Source organism: Hippopotamus amphibius, chromosome 12 (genome assembly GCF_030028045.1).
Source record: "Hippopotamus amphibius kiboko isolate mHipAmp2 chromosome 12, mHipAmp2.hap2, whole genome shotgun sequence".
Taxonomy (NCBI): Eukaryota; Metazoa; Chordata; class Mammalia; order Artiodactyla; family Hippopotamidae; genus Hippopotamus; species Hippopotamus amphibius.
In genome coordinates, this window is record NC_080197.1 from 18,313,129 (window position 1) to 18,330,371 (window position 17,243).

Consider the following 17,243-nt stretch of genomic DNA (forward strand, 5'->3'; position numbering starts at 1 on the left):
AGTATTGTTGATTTACAACGTTTTATTAATTTCTTCTCTATAGCAAAGTGACTCAGGTATATATACATTCTTTTCCATTATGGTTTATCCCAGGATATTTAATATAGTTCCCTGTGCTATAGAGTAAGGTCTTGCTGTTTATACATTCTGTATATAATAGTTTGCATCTGCTAATCCCAAACCCAATCTATCCCTTCCCCACCCCCCTCCCCATTGGAAACCATGTCTGTTCTCTATGTCTGTGAGTCTGTTTCTTTTTCATAGATAAAATATTTTGTGTCATATTTTAGATTACACATATAAGTGATAAATATATGGTATTTGGCTTTTTATTTCTTAGTTCATTTAGTATGATCTCTAGGTCTACCCATGTTGCTGCAAATGGCAGTGTTTCATTCTTTTTGAAAGCTGAGTAATATTCCTGTGTGTGTGTATATAGACCACATTTTCTTTATCCATTCATCTGTCAATGGATATTTAGGTCGTTTCCGTGTCTTGGAACATAGATATACGTGTATCTTTTTGAATTTAGTTTTGTCTGGATATATGCCTAGGAGTGGGATTGCTGTATCATATGACAACCCTAATTTTAGCTTTTTGAGGAACCTCCATACTGTTTTCCATAGTGGCTGCACCAGTATGCATTCCTACCAACAGTGTGGGAGGGTTCCCTTTTCTTCACAGCCTCTCTGACATTTGTTATTTGTAGACTTTTTAATGATGGCCATTCTGACCAGTGTGAAGTGGTACCCCACTGTAGTTTTGACTTGCATTTCTCTAATAATTAGTGATGTTGAGCATCTTTTCATGTTTTATTTAGTTTTTTAAATTGTCTATCTATCTGTATCTGACTAGAGTATCATCTCCAAGAGGGCAGGAGTTTTTCAATTAGCAGTCATCGGCCTCGGATAAACCTCATTGGCTTTGATACCGCCACTGCACAAAGCTAGGGCAGGAGTTTTTATGTGTTTCCACGGATGTATCCTCAGAGCCTGGGACAGCAACATAAATGCTCTGAATTGACTAATTAGTCTGTTGTGTGAGGATAACACTGCATGATGTGTATCAAGTGCATCTCTGAGCATTAAAGCCTCCCTCCCAGGCCCAGTGCATTTTGCACGCATTTGATTTACATTTGTCTCCAGTCGCTCTAGTATTAGTCCCCTGAGTTCTTCTGAAAGTCACACTTGAGAGCGTGTTTGTCAATGAGCACCCACAATCTGGTCTGCTGACATACTTCCCTTTGCAGATGAAATGTTAGGATAAGTGAGTGGGACAGGCAGCCCCCACTCCGGAACACAACACTTTCCTTAAAACCTGCTTGAAAATCGAATGCCCACTGTGAGAACAGTCGACATAGAGTTTTGGGTTTTTTTTTTGCTTTTTTTGATGGGGGTAAGGAGGCCTATTTCAAGAAATCTAAAAATAATATAGCCTCCCAACTACCCTCACTTTAGCATAAAGTCTTCAGTGCTCTGTTTCCTGCATTGAATATATCTTTACTTGTGTTCATGTCATTGACAACTGAGTGAAAATGCGACCAGTTTAAGCCCAATGAACATCCAGCGGAAGCTAAACATTTACCCCTTGCAGCCACACTTAACGATTCCCATCATTGCCTTGGGCTTAGGGAACCACAGTTCTCATTACAGGTGTGAGTGCTTCCATAATTTCACCTCAGTATTCTATTTTCACATGATAATAATGAGTGACAATATGCAAAATGATTTCAAATATTCATTTATCCCAGATCTATTTTCTGAGCTCCCATTAAGTGTCTGTTACTCTAATAAGCAGGTGGTACCCAGAGGTGAGCAGTGAGAACAGCCTCCCTGCCCTCATGGAGTTTGCAAACCCTTTGGGGAGACAATTACATCAATAATATTGTGCAAAGAAGTGATGCAGCCAGCATTTAACTGGCAGATGACAAAAGCTGCCATTATGTGATAGCTCTGGTTTTTGGTTTGTTTGTTTTTTTGTAATCTGTTAATGCACAGAGCTTACATTTTGCAGAGAAAAGGTTTTAAGTATTGCTTCTGAACAGTATTCAAGAGGGAAAATTGTCCAAAGTTGAATAAACAAAACTCAAGGACTGCCTGTATGTAATTATGAATTATTTTCTTCAAAGAACTTTCTCTGTCTAAAAACGCTGCAAGTACTTTCTTATCTTAGATAAAGTGGCTCTAATATCAAGGAACACCCAGGGCTGCTCCTTCTTCCACTTTCCTTGGCTCTTGATGGCATTTTCTACTCTGTTGCCCAGCCAGAAACCTTGACATCACCCTAGATTCCGCCTTCCACTCACCCTCCATCCAAACAGTTCCTAGGGCCCATTAATTACACCTGAACCATATCTTGTATCCCTGGCTTCCCTCTCGAGCCAGTGCTGCTGCTTCACGGAAAGAGCTCAGCTCCACCCTCCTGGAATATTATAGCCGCTTTTCTTGTCTGAGGTTTCAACACAGTTCTGGCTTCCAGGTGACCCTAAAACTCTAATCTGGCCACTTCACTCTGCTTAACACTCTGTGGGTTAGAGAGGGAAAATGAGTGTATGAGGAGAGAAAATTTAAAAGTGTGTAGGAAAGTAAAAGTAAAAAGGTGGAAGAGAGTAAAAGCGTGACAGAGAGAAAGAAAGTATGTAGGAGGGGAGAGAGAGAGGGAAAGAGCCTGTGTGAGAGAGAAGCAAAGTGTGAGAAAGAAAATAAAAGGGAGGGAGAGAGAAAGAGAAAGGAAAATTGAACGGAGAAAAAAGAAAGGAAAAGTGCATGTGAGAAAGTGGAAGTGTGAGAGAAAGTAGAATGAGCTGAGAGAACAAAGTTGTGTGGGGAGATATAGAAAGTAAGAGTGCGAGAAAAAAACTGAAAGTGGGAGAGAGAAAGGAACATTGTGTGGAGGGAGACAAAGTAAGAGTGTGTGAGAGAAAAAGTAAAAGTGAATGAAGGAGAGAAAGTCAGAAAAATTGAGGGAAATTATGGCTACAAAGATGAGAGAAAAGGAGGGAGGGAGAGTGAGTGAAAAGAGAGGGAAAAGGAGAGAGACAGACAGAGTGACGTTATGTCCAAGGATCACGTGTGCCTGGAGCCCCTTTCCACAGTGCTCAGCAAGCTGCCAGTTCTCCTTTGCAGCTTAATCTATTTTTTTCCAGGCTTTGTTTTCTCAGACCAGACTCACACAGTATCAGAAGCAAGATATATGTGTACCTGGAATTTAGTCCTGTGGAGGTTCTGTTACAAGTGGCATCATGGCAGATCAAATTTCAAGCTTTCACAGTTATGATTTGGGGTGCAGGTGGAGTACATTATTTAGAGTTGAATCACTTTATGATACTAGTCGCCACTATAAGGAACCCTATGGGGACCCTAGCTCCTAGGTAAGAAAATGCAGGCATTTGGAGGGCTATCGAGGTGGGTTATCATGAAGAAAAATAAAAAGAATAGTACCCAGCCTAACCAAGTTTGACTTTCAAGACATATTTCTTAAGGAGACACGACTTGGTTTTCTGTTTAAGCCCTGCCCCAGTTAAGCTTTATGTGTAGACAGAGTTAATGGTAAAAGTAGGGGCATCGGTGCATGTGGACACTGACATGAGTAGAAATGTAAAAATCTACACATGAACTTTTCTATATGTTACGTTACTTGCTAGCTTTTCTATATGTTACCGTAATTCTGTGTGTCTTCTATTGCTATTGATTGGCTTCAGAATGGGGGTGGGATGTAAGGGCAAGTCATTATTCTTTAGGGATGGGAGCAAGAATAAATGTCAAGGCAAAATGCAGTATTTAAACTATGCCACAGAAAGAAACCACTTCAAACTGGACTTACTAATGAATGCCCAAATAGAGTGCATTATGTAAATCTAATGCGCTATCATTTTTTAAAAAAAGAAAAATAGCATTCAATGTTTTAGGCTATGTCAGTCCTTGAGACTACTTTTTTTTTTTAAATAGCTGGATTGAATTGAAAAGGTTTGTGGTTTTATGCAAAGGGGTTTCTGTAAGTAGACTAGAATGATTTTTTTAAAAAAATTATCATTGGCTCGTGCATGGTAATGTTTAATCAGTCAATTTCAAATTGTTTTCGAGTCAGGAGTTCTCCCACTGCCTCATTTCTTCCTTTGACAATCAGTTTCTAAGGACCTACTCTATGCCAGCTGAATGCTTGGCGTAGAGAAAAACAGAAATAATTAATAAACGGCCCCTGCTTTAGTGTGTACAAGCACTAATGATAGATCCTGACATGTCATTTGAGTATTCCCAAAGTGTTTACACATCCCTTGACTTTCTCCAAAAGATCGCCCTACATCCTGTCGTTTAGGTCTTAATTCCCGTTCATTCAAGACAGGACAGGTGGAGGCATCCTTCTGTAGACATGCCCTATTCATTACATTCTCTTGATTCCCTCTGAAATATCTCTTGGACTTCTTCCTTCCTCTGTACAGGCATCCTCCCCTCGCACCTGTTATGTCAATCACCCCTTGTTCTTACTTTAGACACAGGCTCCTAACACAGGTGACTCCCCCCACTCTCAACACTTCTGACCTATCATTTTTTGTTCTTTAACCAAAACATAATTTCCTCTTGGTTAAGCAAAGTAAGATATTTTCTACTGAATAACTGAGAAAGGTTTAAAGAAGCAAAACTAATCAGCAGTTCTACCACTCAGAATGAATCCTGATAATGATTCATTCTCTTTCCTACATTTTTTTCTCCTACGTATATATTCCCACCAAAATTGAGATCATGGTGTGTGAAGTTCTCAGGACACTATTTTTACAGTTAAAATAGATCAGTTTGTTCTCCAGGTAGTGAATATTGCTCTGAAGCATCATATTTAGTGAACAAATAACATTCTATTTTATGGAGAGCCTATAACAGACCTAATTAATTCCCAGGTAGAGGGCTTTTTTAAAAAAAAAAATTTTTTTCTCCAAATTTTGACTATTGTTAAATGTTTGGTGAGAGACATCTATATTTTACATCATTAATTTATTATTTGGGATAAAGGCCAACAAGTTGAATTATTAAGTCAAATCATATTGAATCAGGTCACCATTGGATTTTATCATTTCTTTGTTCATCTTGGCCAATAACAAGAAGAAAAATGGGTCCTTTGTTTATGGTTAGTCTTTCTTAGTTAATAGTGATGCTGCACATCAGTCATCCTAATGTCTTTTCTAAATGTAGACAATCTATTTACGGAGATCTATTTATGTCCTTTACCCATTCCTAAAAACATCCCTGACTGTCTTTTACTTACTGATTTGTAGAGATCTTTACATACAAAATAGAAGCATGTTGTTTCATATGTTACCAGTATCACCTATTTTTATTTTTATTGTGTTTTATATATGCAGAAGAATTTAATTATAATGTTTATTACTAAATATGCTAATTGCAAAAGTAAGTACATATTCAAGTCAGAGAACTTAGAAATGAAGAAAGGCAGAAAAACCAACCAGAGCTAGCAATTTTGTCTTTATATTCAGTATTTTTTCTATATTATGTAAGCATAGTTTTGTACTGTTTATATACTTCTGCAGCTTTTTTCATGTATATATATTTCACAATTATGATAGCAAATATTCTGTTATAATAAGTCTTTTTAATAACTAAATAGGTTATTCTACATAGGTCTTTATTTCACAAATATGAGTCCACTAACTGCCAAGCACTGTGCTAGCATTAGGGATAGAGCTATGAACAAAATCAGCATATTCTCTGTGGTCTGGAGAAAGAGTTTCAGTAGAGCTAGATTTTACAAAGGAGACACACAGCCTGAATGTGTGTGTCTAAAAAGTCAACGAAAATTGTGTTGGGAAGTCATGGAAAGCTAAAGGAGATGTGTTAGAGTTCTGCAGGAAAATAGAACTGATGGGCAATATATGTATTTATTGTAAGGAATTAATTCACATGATTATAGGGACTGACAAGCTTAAGACTGGAGCGCTGATGGCATAGTTCCAGTCTGAAGGCCCACAGCCTCAAAATCTAGGAAGGGCTGATGTTGCAGCTCCAGTCCAAAGGCAGGATATGCAGTGTCTCATCTTGAAACCAGTCAGGCTGGAGGAATATACTCTTACTCAGGGCCGGGTCAGCCTTTTTGTTCTATTCAAACCTTCACCTGATTGGCTGAGGCCCACCCATATTAGGGACAGGAATCTGCTTTACTCAGTCTATCGATCTGAAAATCAAGCCCATCCAAAAACATCCTCACTGACACACCCAGTATAATGCTTGATCAAATATCTGGGCACCCCGTGACCCAGTCGAGTAGACACATAAAATTAACCATCACAGGAGGTGATGGGCATTTCACCTGGGCCAGGAGAAGAAGCATTGACCAGATCAGGAAGGTGCGGGTGTGCTTCCTGGGCAGTGAAAAGACCCTAACATGGGGGTTACCTCTGTGTATCCGAGGACTTGGAGGAAAGCCAGACGCCTTATCAGTGAGGGGGAGAGGGCATGAGGTGAGGACGGAGAGAGATGCCTGGTCCTGGAAGGGCTCCAGGCCATGGTGGTGAATTTAGATTTTCTTCAAATACATTGGGTAGTTTCTAGAGCATTTTAAACAGAGAGGTAACATGATGTGATTTTTGTATTTAAAAAATCTCTCTGGCTCCTGTGAGGAGAATGCATTAGTGAACGTGAACATAGTAGAAGTGGGAGGCCAGTGAGGAGCCGTATGCAGAGGTGGTAGTGAATTCTAATTGGAGTGTTAGACAAGCAGATGAAGACGTGTTTGGTGGATTCCAGAGATTTTGGACTTGGCATTTGGACAGTTGTGACAGGTAGAATGGAGGATGAAATCAAAGCTGGCTCTGGAGTTTGTGCCTTGAGAAACCGAGAGGTTGGTGGTAACCAGGGCTGAGATGGAAGCACCAGAGGTGAACAAGATGGAAAGAAACTGGAGAGTTCATCTGGGGACATGTGCCTGAGGGACACCCAAGTAGAGGCGGTTAGCAGGCTGTGAGGCTGTAGGTGAGGGGCTCAAAGAAGAGGTCTGGCGTGAAGACATCAGCTTATGAGTGAGGATGCTTCCATTTAGTGGGCGTTTTCTCTGCACCAGGACTAGCCCGGGACTTTGACACAGATTAGCTCCTTTTATCCCCACAAGCTTAGGAGGTAGGCGTAGTTATTGCCCCATTTTATGGGCAAAGACACTGAGGCACAGAGAGGTTAAGTCATCAGTTGAAGGTCACAATATGTGCAGAGCTGAGTATTGAATCTAGGTAGTCTGTCTTCCATGCCCTTGCCTGAGACCACTTGGTGTCCTGGCTCCTCTCAGTAGCACAGAGTGATGTGCTATAGTGGGTCTCAAACATTAATGTGCATCATTGTCTCTGGGAGGAGATGCTAAAATACAGATTGCTGGGCCCCACTCCCAGAGTTTTTGATTTAGTAGGTCTGGAGGGGGGCCCAAGACTTTGTATTTCTAACAAGTTGCCAGATGATGCTGGTGATGCTATACCAGACGGTCACTTTGAGAATAGGATAGGAAAAGGCCTCATGATTGCCAGTATTTAATGAGAACATATAAGAAAAGTAGCAAGGAGAGAGCACTGGTGATAATTGGTTTGGCAAGTAGAATATTTCAGGAGAGAAGGGGCCAGGTATATAGAATGCTACTGGGATATCAGGTGAGCCAAGGACCAAAGAGTGTACCTTGAATTTAGTGACAGAGGTCATTGGTGACTTTGTGAGTTCATTAGGACTTAGAGGTTGAATGAAGATTGCTATGGGTTTGGGACAGAATGGGATTTGGTGTGGAAGTGGAAATAAGTTTAAGGAACTCTTTTGGAAAGAGATTTTATTTGAGCTAGGCTGTCTTTGAATTTTTATGTTATTTCCAATTTTCCATTATTATACCACTTCAGAGAGCATTGTTACACATGCATCAATGCAGATACATATTTTTCAGATAAATTCCTAGAAATAGAGTTGCTGAATGAAAAATTATTCCTGTTATTGAGGTTTTAGCTATAGATATAGAGTATAGAGGGCCAATCTGACCTCTAAAATGGACTGTACCACTAGTCAAGGGAGTGCTTTATTTCCTGGCCCCTTCACCAATACCTGACATTATTTTTCATTTTAATCCATGACAATATCATATGTCAAAAATCGTATTGTGTTAATTTTTGATTCTTTGATACTGGAAGTGTAACAGTTTTTCATATTTGCTAGCTACTTGTATTTCTTCTTTTGTAAGTTACAAATTTATGTTGCTCGTACATTTTTCTTTGGAGGTACTCATTTTTTTTCTTATTGATTTTTGAGAACATTTTAGGTGTTAGCAGCATCAGTCTTGGTTGGTTCTGTGTATGGGAAATATTTTCCCACTTACGTATGTACTTTTGCATGTGATAAGTCTTTGGTAATGAGAAAATATTATCTTTTATGTGATTAAGTTTATCCATTTTTAATACTTTTGTCTTTTCAAGCTTCCAGTGGAGAGAGAAATTTCATAAATATTTACTAAATTGTGTCACTTTTTTGTAGTACATTTGTGTACACATTTGCTTTTGTACTACCCTGAGAGTTTTATTCCATCTGGCATTTTGGGAGAGGAGGGGCAAGATAGGCTATTTTTCATATATTTAACCAATTATGGCAATATGTATTTATACTATTGAATAATCCAACATCATTTTGCTGCTTTGAAATGACACCTTTAGATTCAGAATTTTTATTTATATTTATGTTTGCTTCTAGACATTATGTTCTACTCTCTCTGCTTCTTCTGTAACTACAGCCAACATCCCTCCCAATTAAGGAAGCATTGTTCTTTCATATCTGATTCCTAGGGTATCTGAAATTTCTCAAGTAGCTGTTTTGAAAGTTATGATTTTCTTTTATTCTTTTGTTACAGTCTCATCTTCATTATGAACCCAGCAAAAAACCTTTCAGTTTTTATGCTGTTGCAGGTTTCCTCATATTTATTCGCGTAATCATTTACATGAGAAACAGAGAGTCTGTTGAAGAGAATGGTCTAGATATTAGAAAAGAATTATGCACAGCGGTGCTGGAGTTATAGATTGATGTTGATATATAAGGACCATCCCTCTTATGTACCTGTGCTAATGAAGGTTTGAGACCTATCGGATTACCTGGAGTGCTACTAAATAATAAAAGAGGTTTAAGAATGGAACCTTAGGAAACCCAACAAGTAAAGCATCTGGAAGGCCCAGAAAAACAAAAAGTACTCAAAGATATGGGTATGGAAATCAAACCAGAGTTCATCTAAGAAAATCAAAACAAGAGAGAGTTCCTCAGAGGCACACCTAGGCAACCAGGTCCCTGTTCAACAAGTAAGGCAATGGAGGGTTTACTCTGAGAGTTCAAGGAGCAGACTGTGGGTTAACAAGTGAGAAATTGCCAAAGTCTAATTTGAGCTCAGAGATTCAAACTTCTTTCTATCACAGATGCAGACAAGAACACCGAAAGCTAGCTTATTACACTAGATAAGCGTTGACTAACACATTTTGCATAGGGGGAAAATGCACTTAGTCAAACAAACAACAACAACAAAAAAATCTCTGTTTAGCCATCCATTTCAAATTTTTATAGAAAATTGTGTAGGCAGCATCAATTATGCTTGGGCAAATTTAGACTAATTAATGGGTTGACTAAGATAATTATTGAAATTTGTCTATGGATGAAAAGAGGAAAGATGAACCATTTAAATTGCTTTTTGTGTGTGCCTGATGACTATTTCTAAAAGAATGAGCCCGCTGGGAAGTGTATGAGATGGGAGTGGCCCAGCTCTGTGCAGGGTATGATGATAGAGTAACAAGGCAGATGTTTTAATCAACAAACCAGGATTAATGCCTTAGAAAGTCTAATATGCATAAATGCATATAACATACACCTTATAGAGGGAGAGGGATAATTCACTGAGGTCATCGATGTGTAGGAACTCTTCCAGATGTTTTATGTGAATATATATATATTCACATAAATATATATATAGAGAGAGATATATATATAAACCACCACCATGAAGAAGGTTACCATCATCACCAATTTACAGATGAGGCTTCTGAAGCATAGGGAGGAGAAATAGGTTACCAGTGTACACATTCAGTAAGGGAGGAACTGAGTCCAATCCCAGTGCTCACACTCTGAGCTCCATCTCTTCCAAGCAGTCACCCTGAGTGGTCATTTATTTATTGCAATGAGGAGGCCATTGCTCTAAAAGACTCAGACTCCCTGAGAAATGTCTTCAAAACCACGTGTTTGACCTCTGGTATGTCACTCTTATTTCCTTCCAGTCTCATTAAAATATTGGAAAACATTTTCTGGATCTTCTTTTTTTCTCCTATACACCTAAGCTTGGCCAGTGTCTAAAAATTTGATCTATCCGGAATGGAGGCGCTTGGCTCCATGTTGAAACAATGCCAAAGTGGAAGGTCCAACATGCTAGGAGCCAGGATGGCCCCTGAGAACCAGTCTGAGTTTGTGCCCAGGCAAGAGACAGGAGGGTTCAGTGGGGCGTGGCCAGGCTTTGGATCAGGAAGACAACTGGCCTGGCCATTTACGGGCTGTGTAGTCTTGGGAAGGGCATCTGCTCTTTTGATTTAGTTGGTAGAAGCCCAACTCAAAAAACCTTACTAAAAGGAGAACTTTAGGGCTCACGTAATTAAAAAGTTCGGGGGTAGGTTTTGCCTTGTGTCTCTCCTCTATTTTTTCTCCTTCTCCCTCTCTCGCCTTCCCTTTCTCACACGTGTCATTGCTCTTTTCTTTATTGTCTGCATTTGCTAAGGGACTCCCTTCAAGAAATTGGAAAGGGTGTCCAGAGATACCTCCAGTCACAGACAGACTTCTATTGCCCTTGCTGAGATCACATACCTACCCCTGTGCCAAGGAAGTTGGGAAGGTGATTGGCAACCCACCAGGATAACATGGAGAAGGAGAGTGACCATTCACAAAAGCATGGTGTGTGCAGAAGACAAAGCAATAGATAGCTACCCACTCCGGGACCATTATTCCTCACCTACAAAATGAGGTTGAGGTTTATCTTGTAAAATTGGCTGTAGGTGTTATGAATCATAAATGGGGAGTGACTGGCACATAGTAGTTATTCCATACATGGCTCCCATGACTTTTCAATTTTAGATCACCCCACATTCCCCACCCCCCCACCCCCCCCCCCACAAATTAGAAAGTCTCAAACCATTCACAACTCATACCTATTTTTAATTTGAAGCAAACAGACTGGTTTTTCTCAAAGCACTTCTGGCAAAATTATTCATTCAATGATTTAATGAGGTTGGTCCTTGACATCAAAATGAGTCAGGGTGGAGTTCTGCCCATGAGAATGTCCTGACCACCATTTCCCCCAGAGGTGCTGAGATACCTTAGACGTGTCTGACCAGCAGGAGAGAAGGCAGTGGGTCAGCTGTTGGAAATTGAACATAACATAAAAGACAACCTTTCCCTCCCATTCTGAAGCTGTGAAGGAGGACTGTTACCAAAGGAGATGCCTTTACACAGGGTTCTAGGTCAATGAGATGAATAAATGGGTACCTCATCACGTGGATAATTTTACAATATTTGCTCAGTATTTATTTCGTAGATGTAAGATGAAACTGACTTTCCTTTTGACCTTTAGTGCAGGTAGTTGAGTTAAGGATATCCCTTTGTTTTTGCCATCTAATCACATTGGTCTGTAAAAGACCCCATCTTATTTATTTGGTCACTCCCTTTTCCCATTTCCCCCTCCCCAATCACCACTGCCTTTTTAATGCATTTAATTTACATTCCTTTGTTTGTGTTCTGGGGAAAATGCATATTTTTTATTTTGAGTATTTTACATTTACACAAATAAATCATTTATAGCTTATTCTCTTTCATCCTTTTTTCCAATTGGGATTGTATTTTTAAAATTTCATCTGAGTTAGTTTTTCACCCATTACTGCTAGACCTGGCATTATATTCTATATTTTTTTTAATCCATTCCCCCAGAATGAGTGCCCAGATTGTCGCTAAATCACCCCCATCACATATGACATCCTGATACGCTTTTACTCATAGAGTTTTGTAACAAGTTCTTCGGACTATAATTAGGGTTTGAGATTCTGGATCATAGAGTGTATTAGTGAGAATGGCTACACCTGTCTATATGCCCAGAGTTGTGGTTGTGTTCCTAGAGCCTCACAACCCTCCCCTTATGTAGCACTTATCCAGCATTCTTATATTTTTGTCAGTCTATTAAGTGTAAATGACAGTACATTGTTTTAATTTTCATTTCTCTGATTACTAATAAATATAAGTATCAATCCAATGCTTATTAACATTTTAGGTTTCCTCTTCTTTATTAATTGCCTATTCATATAACTTCTGCTTGTTTTTTGGTGGAAGGATTCCTGTCTTTTCTATTAAATTTTCACTAGTTGAATTTATTTTCTAGATATTATTCAGGTGTCGATTTTAGACATTGCAGGTATCTTTTCCTAATCTATGTTCTGTCTGTTTTTACCAAGCATAAATCCATAATTTGTATATAATAAATTTCCTCAATGCTTTGTGATGTGTGCCTTTAAGGTTTTTCAAAGTACTCCACCTTTAAATTGCTCTCCTGTATTTTTTTCTAGTATCTTTATTGTTTTACTTTGCATGTTTTGGCACTTGATCCATTTGGAATCCTCCTTTGTATGTTATATTTTGTTTATCTCCACAGGGTGAGACAGTATTTCTAACACATTTACTAATCTGTCCATTACTTATTCTATTGGTGTGCAATTTAAATTTTATCATATAATACATTTTTATGTTTTAAATGGTCTATTTCAGAGCTTGCTGTTCAATTCCACTATAACTATGCCATTTTAATCTGTCTTAGTTTTGAATGGGGCAAGTTTCCATGCCCCACCTTAGCTAGTCATGGATTTTTATTCTTTCTTATAAATTGTAAAGTGTTTATCTAGTTCAAAAAAGAACCCAATTTGAATTTTTATGAGATTTCATTGAGTTTATAGATTAATCTAATAAAAAACTGGCATATTGGTTATATCATTTCATTCTTTCCAAGAACATGGAATGCCTGAGTTTGTTCAGTTTTTCCAAGTCCTTCATTACATTTTTTAAAGCTGTCTTCATATAGGTCTTGGGAGTTCTTGGTTAATTCTTAGACACATTTTAGCCTTTGTTGCCATAGTATATGATATCTTTTTTTTATTATGTTTTTTAGTTGTTGATGGTGTTGAAAAATGCTATTGATTTTTCTGAGTTGGTATTGTATCTGGCTACCTAGTAAAACTTTTATTTATCCTATTATTTGTTGATTGTGTTACAGTTTCTGTATATATGATTGTATTGTCTGCAAATAATGAAAATTCTCTCTCTTTCCTTCTAATATTTACACCTTAGTCTGTTGCTTACCTCTTTCTTTAATAAACAGAACCAGTGATAGTGGATATCTTTGTCTTGTTCCCAGTCTTAAAGAGAATGTTTCTAAAGTTTGTCAAAAATATATACTATTTACTGTAGGTTTTAGGTATATAATCTATACCAAATTAAGAATGTTATCATTTATTCTTGGTTAGCTTAGAGTTTTTAATCAAAAGTAGAAGTTGAGCTTTATCAGTTTTTTTTTTCTATCACAGGATAATTTTATGATTTTTCTCTGTTTATTCTGAGACTACCTACTTTTCTATTAATAAAAATCTGTAAAATAATCTGTTTTTTGCTATGAATGTGTAGTCTTTAACTATACATTTTTAACTCTTTCATTTTATAGTATTTCTTCCACATATATGGAGAGCTTAATTCACATTAAAGAAGGGAATAAATTCTGTGAATGTAGGTACATAGGATCATCCAAAATTAATTTTCATGTTTCTTGGTTTCCATGCCTACCAAGTATTTTCCACTTTTCTGAACTTCTTGCTTACTCAACAGCACCTAAAATGGCATATTTAAAAGTTTTAAATCAATTCAGCATGTTGTAGTTTTACATCAGTGATACATTTCTGAGGCTCAAAATTCAAAAGGCACAAAAGAATGTACAATAAAAAGTAACTTTCCCTTCAATCTATGTCCCTCAGCTGCACAACTCCCTTACCTGAGTTAATCAAAGTATAGAGTTGATAAGTAGAGAAATATTTATACATATATAAGCAAATAAGTACATAGAACCTCCCAACACCTTTTTTTTAAAACAAAGATATTAATATATCTATTAGCATCTTGCTTTATTCACTTATCGCTATAGCTCGGAAATTATTCAATTACATAAAGAACTTTTTTAGGAATATTTAGCATGATGTGAATGTAACTTAATGGACTGATATTTTCATGCTAATAGAAATATATTTAGATATTTATATTTTATGCTAAATAGAATAAAATATATTTTATGCTAAATAGAAATAATATAACCAGTTTGCAGTCATTTGTTTTTATAAACATTATTTCATGTATGTGTGAGTATATTAGTCAGAAAAATTCTTAAAGTTGTTGGTCCCGAGGTGTTTGCAGATGTAATTTTCGTAGATTTGCCAAATTATTTTCTCCATAGAGATTGTATAACGTTGCCATTTTTACAGAAAAATGTGAAAGCACTTGTTTTCTCTACATTCTCACTAACAAAGTACATTATATCCATTTTTAACTTCTCCACTATCATATTTGAAAATTGTATCTCAGTCAAATATCATTTTATATGACTGGAATTGTAAATTAATTTGAGCATTTTTTCAGGTGTTTAAGAGTCATTTATATTTTTCTTCCCTGGGCAAAATCTCCTGTGCCCTTTTTTCTGTTGGGTGGTTGTTTCTGACTTTATCGATTTGTAGTAGTTATTTCTGTATTAGGAAAACTATGAGCTATAATTTATTCCAGTTTAAAGTCTGTTAGCTTTGCTTTATAGTGATTTTAACCATGCAGATTACTTTTTAATTTTTATGTAATACATTGTTATTAATCTTTCCTCATGGCTTCTGGATTTTGTGTCACAATTGCACCTTCCCCACTCCAAATTTATAAATAAGCAAAACTCTTTTCTATTGCTTCTTATAGTTTCATCTTTTGCATTAAACATTTGATGCTTTGATCCGTCTGAAGTTGTACCTTCATGTAAAGTGTGGATCCAATTCCATTTTTCTTCCCCAAGTGGCCACCAAGCACTATTTACTAAATAATTTATCTCTGTTCGCATTGATTTGTTTCACCTTTGTCATATTCTAAATCCATGGGTTTTTTTTTTTATGTTTCTATATTTTTTATATATTCCTTTTGTCCACTAGTGTAGCAGAATCATAGGACTTTATTTACGGAAACTTAAAATATACTTTAATATCTTGGAGAGAGAAGCTATCTCTCATGCCCCCTTCACCCCCACCATAATGCTCTTTTTTTTTTTTTCCCAGAGTTTTCCAATGTTCATTTCTTGTATGAAATTTAGAATCAGCTTTGTGGCATTTTTATTGGGATTACATTAAATTTGAATTAACCTAGGGTGTGTTGGCATCATATTGTGCCACTTTACATTGAAAATGTTGTATCCAAGGTGTCAGTGCCCATAGTGAAATTGTTCTTCAGTGTGCGTTAGGAGTAAGGGTAGCCAATCCCCCTCTCCCGACTCCACCCAGCAAGCCCTTTTCACCTGTTTATGATTGTGTTAATCCCATATTTCTAAATTAGCAACTTTCATTGGTGCTTGTAATGTTTCCACTTTACCATTACCTATTAATTTCTCACTGAGGAAGGAGGTTTAGCTCTCCCTGCTCCCCACCCCCCGCCAACACACATACAGGCAGCTTTCCCCCCACCTTCCCCATCCTTCCAATCAAATTATATCCTAATTTTGGTTCCATCAACATCCAGGGTTTACAATATTTTGACCATGTAAATGCCATTCAAAACTGAGCCATGCAGTAAATTATGATTATTTTCCCTTCCTTCACAACTGTTATGTTTTCCCTGAAGCTAACATTTGCCTTGTTTATGGTTTGTTTGCTTCATTTTTATGTTTTTATTACTAATTCAGCCCAAACTCTCTGCCAGTTATCTGAAGCTCTTCTCAAGATATTCAAATGCTTGTTATTTTTTAAAATTTCATCCTCCTACAGCAGGCTATCTCAGCGCCTGTGGCTTGTTCTGTTCTGCTGTTTTACTCCCTCCATTTGGTGCACAGCTGTCACCTTGGGATCTTCCTTTACCATCAACCCAGGGTTCTCCGTGCTTCTCTCCTGAGTCACTGCTCCCGTGGCCTCTGACTTTCTTTATCTTGTTTTTTTTGCCTTGTCTTGGAGGGATACTTCAGCAGCTTCCTAAGGAAGTGTGTCCGGGAGATCAATATGCGAAGTCCTTACATAGTCAACCCTTAGCCTAGTTATTGATTTGACTAGAAATGACTTCCTTCCAATGGAAGGCATTGTTCTGTTATATCCCAGCACCCAACGTTGCTTTTGAGAAAACTAAAGCCATTCTAATGACCTGCTTATGACCTGCTCTCCTACTCCCTGCCCAGACTTGTTGGATGTTATCAATGTCTCATAATTCTAAAAATTTACAACTGCCTACCCTAACGTGATTCACTTTTTCTCCATTTCAGTTGGACACGGGGTGCGATATTTCGTTCTGGCAATACATGCCCTTTGCTTTCAGGAAATTTTCTTGAACTCTTTTGCTGATAATTCCTTCCCTTCAGTTTCTCAGCTTTCCTTTGTGGGAACTTTATTATTTGTTTGTTGGAACTGCTGGATTGCTGGCTACTCCTATTTTTGTTATTTTCCGGATCTTTGGTTTTTTTGGTTCTGCTTTTCAAGAGATTTCCTCAGCTTCATCTTCTAACCCTTCTACTGAATTTTAATACATACCACCATATTTTTAATTTCCAAGGGCTCTTTCTTGTTTTTGGAATGTTCCTTTTGTTCACAGTTTTATAATGTGTTCTCTTCTTTCTCTGGGGATGTTAATAATAGTTTTGTTTTGTTTTTTAATTTGTCCTCACCCCTGAGTAGTCCATTTCCTCTAAATTGTTGTGTTCTGCTTGTCTTTTTTTTTTAATATATATTTGGGTTTATTGTGTGTAAATCATGATTCCCAAAAACAGTTAGATTATGAGGTTTTTCTTAGTTTTTATTGAAATATAGTCGATTAACAATGATGTGTTAGTTTCAGGTGTATAGTAAAGTGATTCAGTTATACATACATACGTATACATATTCTTTTTTAGATTCTTTTCCATTATAGGTTATTATAAGATATCGAGTATAGTTCCCTGTGCTATACAGTAGATCC

General features: G+C 37.4%; 1 protein-coding gene and 1 non-coding gene across 2 annotated transcripts in view; one reads left to right on the plus strand and one right to left on the minus strand.

The window, feature by feature from the left end:
* PTPRT (protein tyrosine phosphatase receptor type T) overlaps positions 1-17,243 on the plus strand; it is a 1,046,874-nt gene that overhangs the window by 587,128 nt on the left and 442,503 nt on the right. The gene's annotated exons all lie outside the window — the stretch shown is intronic.
* Positions 812-948, minus strand: LOC130834238 (U4 spliceosomal RNA). The gene has a single exon (XR_009048624.1). It is a non-coding gene; the product is annotated as a U4 spliceosomal RNA (small nuclear RNA).